At 46.3% G+C, this 13,770-nt stretch overlaps 2 non-coding genes across 2 annotated transcripts; both read right to left on the bottom strand.

Moving 5' to 3' along the window:
* Window positions 1–220: 220 nt before the first annotated feature.
* TRNAM-CAU (transfer RNA methionine (anticodon CAU)) lies at window positions 221–293 on the bottom strand. Its single transcript has one exon. It is a non-coding gene; the product is annotated as a tRNA-Met (tRNA).
* A 7,125-nt stretch (window positions 294–7,418) lies between these two features.
* TRNAM-CAU (transfer RNA methionine (anticodon CAU)) lies at window positions 7,419–7,491 on the bottom strand. Its single transcript has one exon. It is a non-coding gene; the product is annotated as a tRNA-Met (tRNA).
* Between the last annotated feature and the right edge of the window lie 6,279 nt (window positions 7,492–13,770).

Raw genomic sequence — 13,770 nt, forward strand, 5'->3', positions numbered from 1 at the left:
TGGTAATCCCGCGTTCCTTTGAGATTAATCGAAAACCAGGCCACTGTTACTGCAATTAATGTGATTTATTAATGGATGACTTGATTTACGAATGGATGAATTGGAGTGAGAATGTGCAGTGATTTCATGGATCTGCACAACAGCCGAAGGAGAATAATATTTAAAAGTAAAGGTTGAAAAGGCCCGAAGCAGTTAATTCTAATGAATAGTCAAAAGTAAATGCCCTCTGTGAGGCTCGAACTCACGACCTTCAGATTATGAGACTGACGCGCTGCCTACTGCGCTAAGAAGGCACTGTCGTTGTGTACCTCAACACGGCTTATACCAGAAACCCAGGCCAATTGCATTTATGTATATTGGCTTCCATGCTGTCACTGCTATCATTACATTCAAACTCTCCTTAAGACTACCAATAATAGTTTTCAGATTCGATTTTGTTCTGCATATGCTAATGATTCTGCATCTAAAACTTGCCACAATACTACAGAATCGGATAAAAAACAACAATGTTGAAAAGTAGAACACCTGCTGAGCTCATTTCACCCATAAACATTTTTACTGAAGGTGATTTCCCTTGCAGAAAAAGTCGTCTACAACCAGAGAGGGTGAGGGGAGTTAGTCATGCTGATCGAATTTCACCGCTAGACGGCGCAGAAAGTTGTCAACAGTGAAGGAAATGTGATGTATACTAGAATGGCCTGCATCCCTTGCGGTATAGATCCAGGGATGGAGCCAGCCTCCATTTTCTGGTGGGATGCTGGAGGGAAGGTTTGCCTGCTGATCAGCTTCCTGCATGACCACGAGAGTGCGTAAAAGCTGTCATATAGCAGTCAGGCTCGGACTGGGACAAGAAAGACGGCCGGGCACCTAAAAGAAAAGTGGCCAGTCCTTCGCCTCAAAAAGAGGGGCCCTCAAACCAGCATCCGTGAATCACGTCAATTCACAACATTGCATGCACCGGTAAGATAACCAAATGGGCGACTACACCTGCTGCAGAAATCTGTGGAGGCATGTTATGGTATCAGGTGTGACCTGCCTTACAGAGGCAGCTCACATCCTGTAAGCTGGTCTTGAGTACCTGGCACACACTGCCAACAACTCCCACACTTTGTTGGGGCCACCTGTTACCGCTGGCGATACCACAACTCTCTGAACTTGCAGGGCATAGCTCCTGCAAGAACACGTTATGCTCGAGGCCACGCACCGGTATGATAATCCAGTGGGTGAACACACCTGCCGCAGGAATCTGTTGAATTAGGTTGTGTGTCGCACAGGCATCACCCGGCATTACAGAAGAATCACAGATACACCCCACGTTGTGAATGCGAGTACCTGGGCTGGCCCACGCTGCCTCAATCTACCACTCTCCATTGGTGCCACCGCGGACCCCAAGCCAATCCGACAACTCACCCCTGCAAGAACAGGCTATGCATGAAAAGGAGTGGATTAATGCATGTGCTGTACAATTCTGGGGACTGTGATGTGTGCAGTGGTGGAAGTGGAAATACGAAACTAGTGGTACTCTGGCTGCATCCAAAAAGGAGGGAGTGGGATGGCCAAACAGCTGTTGGAGGGGGGTGGGTGGAATGGACTAGGAGGATCACAAACTTTGGCTGAACGCTAAGCGCCACTCTTCAAATTTGATCACATACCTTCCAAGCTTGACTGGGTACAAATAGTTTGGATTTCAAGGCCTTCAGTAATAATGTCTTATAGAGTTTACTTACAAAAAACAGAAATGGCATAATCGAGCCACATGACAACATGTAAATCCGTATAGCAACATGTTAAGCCAAAAGAATATTTTGTGGCTTTAATTTTCACATCCTGAATAGTAAGCTATACGTCCCAGAAGGTGAGATAATGGCAACCTGAAAAATCTATATAAACACACTGTACTTTCAGTGATTTAACACATGCAACAAAATAAGTTGTGCAATAAACACTGATATGGAGATTCATTGTCACAAAATTCCAGCTGGCCCAACTTCCTCCTGCCCATCCATCCATCCATGGATCCATTACTATATACACCAACCTATGCCGTCCATCCATCCATTCATCTATCCATTGGTCAAGGCACTCTGTAGCGCATAAAGGAATTCAGGTGGGAATTCATGAACCTTGAAGAGGGTTTTTCTTTTAAACAGGTGCTTTTTGGTTGGTGAAGCTCTGTTGCTGGCACACAGATAGATGCATCATAAGAGCAGCAGAGTAAATATGTAAACTTTGTGTCTCAATGATGCTTATGTGCTTTGCTCTGTTAAGCGAGTCCACTTAAAAAAGGCACATAATTAGGATAATACATTAATGCACTTTCTGGCTCCATATTTACAGTCTCGTTCACAGGACTGAGCAAAATTTGCAGTGAACTGCATGTGCCTGCAGTTTCTGGGGCATTTCCACGTAAAGCGCACTCACATGCTGAGCGGCAATAGACAGGGACTCTATGCCTGCAAAGTTCCCATTGCCATCAACTCTCAGATCCTCCAGCACACGGCTGGCCCTTACAGCAGTAGTGGTGGAAGAAGGGTGCATCAAACTGGCTGTGCTAGGTCAAAACTGTGTGGAGTGTGCTCGGCGTTGAATGAACGAGCCACGTTTCAAGAGACCTAAAACTGAACAGATCTAATCTTTTGCCCTGCATTTCCAAGCACTAATTCAACTTATTTTTTCATCAGAAGCATACACATTGAACCACCATTCTCCAATCTGTCTACCTGCCCCAGGCTAACCACAAGGTACTCTCCCCAGAGAACCGGACCTGATGCATCAGTCGATTAATAATTGCTGGAATGCCTCATCTGCTCGTTGTCCATGAAAGCGATGTTGAAAAAATTTGATTAGTGACATAAAGCAACTACTTTTGGTGCATATTTCAAGATATCAGTCATCAGGTGGAGCGTGCTGTGTTGCTGACCTGCACCAACCATAAAGAAGATCACTGCAGGAAAAAGGGAAGTTTAGAAATAAAAAAAATATTTGTATGCATATGCAGTGTGTATGTGCGTCGCAAATTGATACCAGCACAGGGTGGGTTAGTCTCTCCAAAACATCTCTGCAGTCATGGACCTCGTCTCGGCCGATTTAAATGAACATAAAACACGCAGAATGTGTGGAGGCATGTAGTCCGTTTACACGCACTTCCATGTACTGCACGATCCTACAGAGAGAGAGTTACAGAAATGGGCAGGGCCAGCCGCACAATGGAACTTAATTGTTTGAAAAAGAAACTAAACTCGGAGCATGATTTCCTGAACTATACAGAATGGAACAGACAGTTGTGTTAGATCAAACAAATCATTGAACTCTGCCATGCGTACACTTTAGCGTATTCACTGTTAGAAATGTAAAAGATAAGGGAATGGGATCTTAGGGCACATATTTCTTTAAGATATATAGATTGTTACTGGGACATTTCACTCTGTCAAAAAGGATGTTTTCATGATGTCATGTTCCATTGAAGTATGTGTACATTGGGCAGTTTACCCGCTGGGTATGTCATTTCAGTTATACACACTCTGCTATCTGGTGCTGGGAATTATTTTCTTGTTCATTCAGTTAACTTAATAAAGGTTCATTTTTAACAAATACATATATTTTTAGATTTACTGGTAGCACTAGGAATACTAGTAACAAGAGAATAAAAGTACAAAGCAAGCAAAACTGCAAAATAAACGGTGTGCTCTTAGCGGCATGCCTACAGTGACTTCTAAATGAAGCAATGCTTCAACGGGTCTATGGCATGGATGGCTGCTCTGCTTTCTTTCTCCTTTTGACCTTCAGCACATCTATCCTTTTCAAGAAGTAGCCGGGTCCTTTCTATTCATTTTAAAGAGGTTTCAGACGGCAGCAGCTTCAGGGCAATCACTAGTTAATTTAAGTTGCTTAACAGCAGGGGTCTTTGCATGGAGTGGATGGGCCTCGAGTACTGGGCTTGCAGACGGTCTACAAGCCCAGTCCAGTCCTCCAGAGTAAAAAAAGCTATAAAGGGTAGATGACCTGGCCGGGCACTGGCCCCTTTATTTTATGTTTTTATCTTTACTTACTATTTGTGATCACGTCGGCCCACGTGCATGCACAAATAATGTCTTCTGCTGTCCACCTCGGCTGGGTTGCAGAGCTGGGTTGAGCTAGGCGGAGCCTTCTGTTGGCCTGCTGTAGCTCCGGATAGAGGCCTTGTCGCTGTTGTTACACTTGCAAGTTGCATGTGCTTTGCTTTGCAATAGCCAGAGGGCCAGAGGCCTGCAGGCTGCTACTCCATGTCAAAAATTCCTTCCTTGTTTACCAAATGTGCGGGGGGCTGTCGTGGTGAGTGACCGACCGCACCCAGACCCAGCAGCACAATACACCATGCACATGCGGTCCGCTCACGTGATTGACTGCCAAGCCAGCCCAAGCCACATTGCAGCAGCAGGCCCCTGGCAGTTGCCTGGTCGCTGCCCCGACGCTCACAGCGAGGAGGACTATACACTAGGCAGGTCACCCCGCGCACCACCCTAACCCAAAACAAACATGCACACAACACAGGACAGGAACCGCCCATATCAGAAGGCGAGCTCTCAGCTCTCTCCCTCCCAACCCCCAGGACAATTTGTTACAATTTGGTGTTTAACCTGGCACCACACCGGCAGATGGCTGGGGACACACACTGCCCATCACGGCCTCAGCTATTGTGTGCATTCATCAAAGCAAAGTTAACACTTACTAAGTGTTAACCTACTTTGATGGATGCCTTCTGCATTCCATCAGCTGTGCGGCGGCGAGTAACTCAGAGCAATATGTAACATTACCTTGCCTAAAGTAACTTAAGTTACTCAATCGCAAAAATAATGTTATATTCCAAACTGGCCCCAGGGTGGCTTGTAAAACTGGCCCCAGGCCATCCCGAGTCCGAATTGCATTCTGCCGGTGGCAGAACGTCCGATAGGGCAGTCCGCCCCTGACAGCAGTGAAGGAAATGAGATGCAAACTACAGTGCCCTGAATCCCCTGAGGTATAAATACAGGGTTTGAGCAACTCTCAACTTTTGTTTGGGGGGAGGTTGCATTTTGGTGGCTGATGGACAGTTTTGAAAAGTGTGTTACAAGTGGAGCCATGCATGGTCACCCAACGCCTAGTGCCCCTCCAAGTGCCTGCAAGCCCACTATCAATTGTGCCTATGTTTTGTGCACTCTTACCTCGGTAACCCACAGCATACAAACGTGTCTCTCTGCACCCGACTGACATGAGGAAAATATGTGAAGCTTAATGTCAGTGCTGATAAGTTTTCTGTGCTGCGAATCAAACAGGGCAACTTCTCGAGACCAGGCGAGATGACTAAAGTTCCCAGCCTATCAAGCAAACATGCATCGGAGTCTCACCAGAACTGGATGTGTGGCCTGCAGGTTATACAGAGAGGTCTGAAGTCAGTCCATTAACCCATTGGGCACTCTTATCTGGTTTCAAACTGGGGACTTGCACATTTCAAATTCAGAGGAGCGCTTCTGGAAAATTAGGTGTTCTGGAATGCAGGTCGGAATCTGTCAGTGACTGGCCATGCAAATAACTTTCAGGTGTGTCATTTATTCTTTGGAGATGACCCCCACACACCGCTCCCTGCCACTCCTGACCCCAGGGGAGTATACAGCATTGCAAGAGTGGGGGAGCGAGCCACAAAAAAGTCCTGCAACATGTCCCCCAAACACAGCTTGGAAAATCCAGACTAAACTGACATGCAATCGTTTCCGCCGCGCCATTTGATAAACAACGGCGTGTGCGCTGCAGCTAGAACTTTACTTTCTTAAGTCCCTGAGCGCATTCACTAGTCCGATTTCAGAAATTAGTCAAATCATTTCTTTCTGGAGTCGTACACTCTGACCCCGGAAAGAAATGACCTGACTTCTTTCAGAAGTTCAGACTAGTAAATGCGCGCAGGACTGGAGCTGAAGTCAGAGCATGCTACACTGTCTGGTGTCCATGTCCCTCACCGCTCCAGGCTGCATCTGATGCAGCAGCCCAAAACGAGGTGGGACATGGGCACCTATTTGCCGTGTGCTGTTGGTCGAATGGCAAAACCCTCGTTGTTAGGGTGGACAACTTCACAAAATGGTTTCACAGGACACTGTCCTTGCCCTTCCGAACTCCCAAGCATCCACAATCCCATTTGGCGTGTTATGTGCCCCACCGAGACCTATCAAACCTTGGGGATTGTCCCAGGGTCTCTGGGTTTTCATGCTCTTCTCCGAGTACCTGGGGAAGAGCAAGAAATCTCTGGGTTTGTATGGGCCGGCAATAAAATGCAGTGCCTGTCTTCTCTCATATCTCGTCGGTGATCTCAGGATGGCTGTGTGACAAGCAAGGTAAACAACCCCGCTCAGGCAGAAAAGAGCGACCACCGTGGTATTTGAACACTTAACATCTCTTTGTAATCGTCAGTGAATAGTAATGAGGGGACATTAGTTATTTTGTAGCTCAAAGCCCAAAATTAAGTTGCAGAGAGTTATCCAAGTCTTTGCCTGTTTTCAAGGCAAAAACATTTGAACTGTTTCTCATTTTCAGGCCCCTGCCGGCAGTGAATTCACTGTATCACTGGCACCGTTAACAGCGGTGCCAGTGATTCAGTGGTTCTCAATGGGCACTTACCGTGACTGCGCCAGCTGCAATATCCCGGTAATATCGGGATATCGGGCGGTGGAAGCAGTAAGCTGTGTTTGCTGTTGGCGGCTTACCGGCAAACTCGTAAGGAACACCATAGTCTTTCCGATAAAAGACATGCCGCTACTCTGGGCTGGCCAGTACCCGCCCATTTAAAGCACATTAGTACATAATGCCCCGAGAGTAGATGATGCTAGACTTTGGTTTTTGTGTTGTGTTTCAATGTACAGCTCAGATGAAGCAACTGCAGTTGTCTTGTTCTCGGACCCAAAATGGGATGCTTTCTTGAATCTATAGGTTGCCTTGATAACTAACCGGTAGGCTTTCAAAGGCACTGGACCATTCTTATTGACAGGAGTGGATATCAAGAAAATGGCAGACCTGTGTGATTTTGGGAATTCATTTTTTGAAATCTCCTGTCAACCTTCAACGTAATCCGTGATGAGATTCCCCCGGATCCATATATATTGGTTTGAGTGCGGCACCATACGTTGCCTGGATCACATGCTTTTTTACACACGAGCACAAACTATCTTTCTCCTGCACTTTGAATGACATGAGCTGGTAATCCCGCGTTCCTTTGAGATTAATCGAAAACCAGGCCACTGTTACTGCAATTAATGTGATTTATTAATGGATGACTTGATTTACGAATGGATGAATTGGAGTGAGAATGTGCAGTGATTTCATGGATCTGCACAACAGCCGAAGGAGAATAATATTTAAAAGTAAAGGTTGAAAAGGCCCGAAGCAGTTAATTCTAATGAATAGTCAAAAGTAAATGCCCTCTGTGAGGCTCGAACTCACGACCTTCAGATTATGAGACTGACGCGCTGCCTACTGCGCTAAGAAGGCACTGTCGTTGTGTACCTCAACACGGCTTATACCAGAAACCCAGGCCAATTGCATTTATGTATATTGGCTTCCATGCTGTCACTGCTATCATTACATTCAAACTCTCCTTAAGACTACCAATAATAGTTTTCAGATTCGATTTTGTTCTGCATATGCTAATGATTCTGCATCTAAAACTTGCCACAATACTACAGAATCGGATAAAAAAAAACAATGTTGAAAAGTAGAACACCTGCTGAGCTCATTTCACCCATAAACATTTTTACTGAAGGTGATTTCCCTTGCAGAAAAAGTCGTCTACAACCAGAGAGGGTGAGGGGAGTTAGTCATGCTGATCGAATTTCACCGCTAGACGGCGCAGAAAGTTGTCAACAGTGAAGGAAATGTGATGTATACTAGAATGGCCTGCATCCCTTGCGGTATAGATCCAGGGATGGAGCCAGCCTCCATTTTCTGGTGGGATGCTGGAGGGAAGGTTTGCCTGCTGATCAGCTTCCTGCATGACCACGAGAGTGCGTAAAAGCTGTCATATAGCAGTCAGGCTCGGACTGGGACAAGAAAGACGGCCGGGCACCTAAAAGAAAAGTGGCCAGTCCTTCGCCTCAAAAAGAGGGGCCCTCAAACCAGCATCCGTGAATCACGTCAATTCACAACATTGCATGCACCGGTAAGATAACCAAATGGGCGACTACACCTGCTGCAGAAATCTGTGGAGGCATGTTATGGTATCAGGTGTGACCTGCCTTACAGAGGCAGCTCACATCCTGTAAGCTGGTCTTGAGTACCTGGCACACACTGCCAACAACTCCCACACTTTGTTGGGGCCACCTGTTACCGCTGGCGATACCACAACTCTCTGAACTTGCAGGGCATAGCTCCTGCAAGAACACGTTATGCTCGAGGCCACGCACCGGTATGATAATCCAGTGGGTGAACACACCTGCCGCAGGAATCTGTTGAATTAGGTTGTGTGTCGCACAGGCATCACCCGGCATTACAGAAGAATCACAGATACACCCCACGTTGTGAATGCGAGTACCTGGGCTGGCCCACGCTGCCTCAATCTACCACTCTCCATTGGTGCCACCGCGGACCCCAAGCCAATCCGACAACTCACCCCTGCAAGAACAGGCTATGCATGAAAAGGAGTGGATTAATGCATGTGCTGTACAATTCTGGGGACTGTGATGTGTGCAGTGGTGGAAGTGGAAATACGAAACTAGTGGTACTCTGGCTGCATCCAAAAAGGAGGGAGTGGGATGGCCAAACAGCTGTTGGAGGGGGGTGGGTGGAATGGACTAGGAGGATCACAAACTTTGGCTGAACGCTAAGCGCCACTCTTCAAATTTGATCACATACCTTCCAAGCTTGACTGGGTACAAATAGTTTGGATTTCAAGGCCTTCAGTAATAATGTCTTATAGAGTTTACTTACAAAAAACAGAAATGGCATAATCGAGCCACATGACAACATGTAAATCCGTATAGCAACATGTTAAGCCAAAAGAATATTTTGTGGCTTTAATTTTCACATCCTGAATAGTAAGCTATACGTCCCAGAAGGTGAGATAATGGCAACCTGAAAAATCTATATAAACACACTGTACTTTCAGTGATTTAACACATGCAACAAAATAAGTTGTGCAATAAACACTGATATGGAGATTCATTGTCACAAAATTCCAGCTGGCCCAACTTCCTCCTGCCCATCCATCCATCCATGGATCCATTACTATATACACCAACCTATGCCGTCCATCCATCCATTCATCTATCCATTGGTCAAGGCACTCTGTAGCGCATAAAGGAATTCAGGTGGGAATTCATGAACCTTGAAGAGGGTTTTTCTTTTAAACAGGTGCTTTTTGGTTGGTGAAGCTCTGTTGCTGGCACACAGATAGCTGCATCATAAGAGCAGCAGAGTAAATATGTAAACTTTGTGTCTCAATGATGCTTCTGTGCTTTGCTCTGTTAAGCGAGTCCACTTAAAAAAGGCACATAATTAGGATAATACATTAATGCACTTTCTGGCTCCATATTTACAGTCTCGTTCACAAGACTGAGCAAAATTTGCAGTGAACTGCATGTGCCTGCAGTTTCTGGGGCATTTCCACGTAAAGCGCACTCACATGCTGAGCGGCAATAGACAGGGACTCTATGCCTGCAAAGTTCCCATTGCCATCAACTCTCAGATCCTCCAGCACACGGCTGGCCCTTACAGCAGTAGTGGTGGAAGAAGGGTGCATCAAACTGGCTGTGCTAGGTCAAAACTGTGTGGAGTGTGCTCGGCGTTGAATGAACGAGCCACGTTTCAAGAGACCTAAAACTGAACAGATCTAATCTTTTGCCCTGCATTTCCAAGCACTAATTCAACTTATTTTTTCATCAGAAGCATACACATTGAACCACCATTCTCCAATCTGTCTACCTGCCCCAGGCTAACCACAAGGTACTCTCCCCAGAGAACCGGACCTGATGCATCAGCAGATTAATAATTGCTGGAATGCCTCATCTGCTCGTTGTCCATGAAAGCGATGTTGAAAAAATTTGATTAGTGACATAAAGCAACTACTTTTGGTGCATATTTCAAGATATCAGTCATCAGGTGGAGCGTGCTGTGTTGCTGACCTGCACCAACCATAAAGAAGATCACTGCAGGTAAAAGGGAAGTTTAGAAATAAAAAAAATATTTGTATGCATATGTAGTGTGTATGTGCGTCGCAAATTGATACCAGCACAGGGTGGGTTAGTCTCTCCAAAACATCTCTGCAGTCATGGACCTCGTCTCGGCCGATTTAAATGAACATAAAACACGCAGAATGTGTGGAGGCATGTAGTCCGTTTACACGCACTTGCATGTACTGCACGATCCTACAGAGAGAGAGTTACAGAAATGGGCAGGGCCAGCCGCACAATGGAACTTAATTGTTTGAAAAAGAAACTAAACTCGGAGCATGATTTCCTGAACTATACAGAATGGAACAGACAGTTGTGTTAGATCAAACAAATCATTGAACTCTGCCATGCGTACACTTTAGCGTATTCACTGTTAGAAATGTAAAAGATAAGGGAATGGGATCTTAGGGCACATATTTCTTTAAGATATATAGATTGTTACTGGGACATTTCACTCTGTCAAAAAGGATGTTTTCATGATGTCATGTTCCATTGAAGTATGTGTACATTGGGCAGTTTACCCGCTGGGTATGTCATTTCAGTTATACACACTCTGCTATCTGGTGCTGGGAATTATTTTCTTGTTCATTCAGTTAACTTAATAAAGGTTCATTTTTAACAAATACATATATTTTTAGATTTACTGGTAGCACTAGGAATACTAGTAACAAGAGAATAAAAGTACAAAGCAAGCAAAACTGCAAAATAAACGGTGTGCTCTTAGCGGCATGCCTACAGTGACTTCTAAATGAAGCAATGCTTCAACGGGTCTATGGCATGGATGGCTGCTCTGCTTTCTTTCTCCTTTTGACCTTCAGCACATCTATCCTTTTCAAGAAGTAGCCGGGTCCTTTCTATTCATTTTAAAGAGGTTTCAGACGGCAGCAGCTTCAGGGCAATCACTAGTTAATTTAAGTTGCTTAACAGCAGGGGTCTTTGCATGGAGTGGATGGGCCTCGAGTACTGGGCTTGCAGACGGTCTACAAGCCCAGTCCAGTCCTCCAGAGTAAAAAAAGCTATAAAGGGTAGATGACCTGGCCGGGCACTGGCCCCTTTATTTTATGTTTTTATCTTTACTTACTATTTGTGATCACGTCGGCCCACGTGCATGCACAAATAATGTCTTCTGCTGTCCACCTCGGCTGGGTTGCAGAGCTGGGTTGAGCTAGGCGGAGCCTTCTGTTGGCCTGCTGTAGCTCCGGATAGAGGCCTTGTCGCTGTTGTTACACTTGCAAGTTGCATGTGCTTTGCTTTGCAATAGCCAGAGGGCCAGAGGCCTGCAGGCTGCTACTCCATGTCAAAAATTCCTTCCTTGTTTACCAAATGTGCGGGGGGCTGTCGTGGTGAGTGACCGACCGCACCCAGACCCAGCAGCACAATACACCATGCACATGCGGTCCGCTCACGTGATTGACTGCCAAGCCAGCCCAAGCCACATTGCAGCAGCAGGCCCCTGGCAGTTGCCTGGTCGCTGCCCCGACGCTCACAGCGAGGAGGACTATACACTAGGCAGGTCACCCCGCGCACCACCCTAACCCAAAACAAACATGCACACAACACAGGACAGGAACCGCCCATATCAGAAGGCGAGCTCTCAGCTCTCTCCCTCCCAACCCCCAGGACAATTTGTTACAATTTGGTGTTTAACCTGGCACCACACCGGCAGATGGCTGGGGACACACACTGCCCATCACGGCCTCAGCTATTGTGTGCATTCATCAAAGCAAAGTTAACACTTACTAAGTGTTAACCTTCTTTGATGGATGCCTTCTGCATTCCATCAGCTGTGCGGCGGCGAGTAACTCAGAGCAATATGTAACATTACCTTGCCTAAAGTAACTTAAGTTACTCAATCGCAAAAATAATGTTATATTCCAAACTGGCCCCAGGGTGGCTTGTAAAACTGGCCCCAGGCCATCCCGAGTCCGAATTGCATTCTGCCGGTGGCAGAACGTCCGATAGGGCAGTCCGCCCCTGACAGCAGTGAAGGAAATGAGATGCAAACTACAGTGCCCTGAATCCCCTGAGGTATAAATACAGGGTTTGAGCAACTCTCAACTTTTGTTTGGGGGGAGGTTGCATTTTGGTGGCTGATGGACAGTTTTGAAAAGTGTGTTACAAGTGGAGCCATGCATGGTCACCCAACGCCTAGTGCCCCTCCAAGTGCCTGCAAGCCCACTATCAATTGTGCCTATGTTTTGTGCACTCTTACCTCGGTAACCCACAGCATACAAACGTGTCTCTCTGCACCCGACTGACATGAGGAAAATATGTGAAGCTTAATGTCAGTGCTGATAAGTTTTCTGTGCTGCGAATCAAACAGGGCAACTTCTCGAGACCAGGCGAGATGACTAAAGTTCCCAGCCTATCAAGCAAACATGCATCGGAGTCTCACCAGAACTGGATGTGTGGCCTGCAGGTTATACAGAGAGGTCTGAAGTCAGTCCATTAACCCATTGGGCACTCTTATCTGGTTTCAAACTGGGGACTTGCACATTTCAAATTCAGAGGAGCGCTTCTGGAAAATTAGGTGTTCTGGAATGCAGGTCGGAATCTGTCAGTGACTGGCCATGCAAATAACTTTCAGGTGTGTCATTTATTCTTTGGAGATGACCCCCACACACCGCTCCCTGCCACTCCTGACCCCAGGGGAGTATACAGCATTGCAAGAGTGGGGGAGCGAGCCACAAAAAAGTCCTGCAACATGTCCCCCAAACACAGCTTGGAAAATCCAGACTAAACTGACATGCAATCGTTTCCGCCGCGCCATTTGATAAACAACGGCGTGTGCGCTGCAGCTAGAACTTTACTTTCTTAAGTCCCTGAGCGCATTCACTAGTCCGATTTCAGAAATTAGTCAAATCATTTCTTTCTGGAGTCGTACACTCTGACCCCGGAAAGAAATGACCTGACTTCTTTCAGAAGTTCAGACTAGTAAATGCGCGCAGGACTGGAGCTGAAGTCAGAGCATGCAACACTGTCTGGTGTCCATGTCCCTCACCGCTCCAGGCTGCATCTGATGCAGCAGCCCAAAACGAGGTGGGACATGGGCACCTATTTGCCGTGTGCTGTTGGTCGAATGGCAAAACCCTCGTTGTTAGGGTGGACAACTTCACAAAATGGTTTCACAGGACACTGTCCTTGCCCTTCCGAACTCCCAAGCATCCACAATCCCATTTGGCGTGTTATGTGCCCCACCGAGACCTATCAAACCTTGGGGATTGTCCCAGGGTCTCTGGGTTTTCATGCTCTTCTCCGAGTACCTGGGGAAGAGCAAGAAATCTCTGGGTTTGTATGGGCCGGCAATAAAATGCAGTGCCTCTCTTCTCTCATATCTCGTCGGTGATCTGAGGATGGCTGTGTGACAAGCAAGGTAAACAACCCCGCTCAGGCAGAAAAGAGCGACCACCGTGGTATTTGAACACTTAACATCTCTTTGTAATCGTCAGTGAATAGTAATGAGGGGACATTAGTTATTTTGTAGCTCAAAGCCCAAAATTAAGTTGCAGAGAGTTATCCAAGTCTTTGCCTGTTTTCAAGGCAAAAACATTTGAACTGTTTCTCATTTTCAGGCCCCTGCCGGCAGTGAATTCACTGTATCACT

Source organism: Ambystoma mexicanum (assembly GCF_040938575.1).
Source record: "Ambystoma mexicanum isolate Mex_15411 chromosome 12 unlocalized genomic scaffold, UKY_AmexF1_1 Mex_chr12_unloc.2, whole genome shotgun sequence".
In the NCBI taxonomy this organism is placed as follows: domain Eukaryota; kingdom Metazoa; phylum Chordata; class Amphibia; order Caudata; family Ambystomatidae; genus Ambystoma; species Ambystoma mexicanum.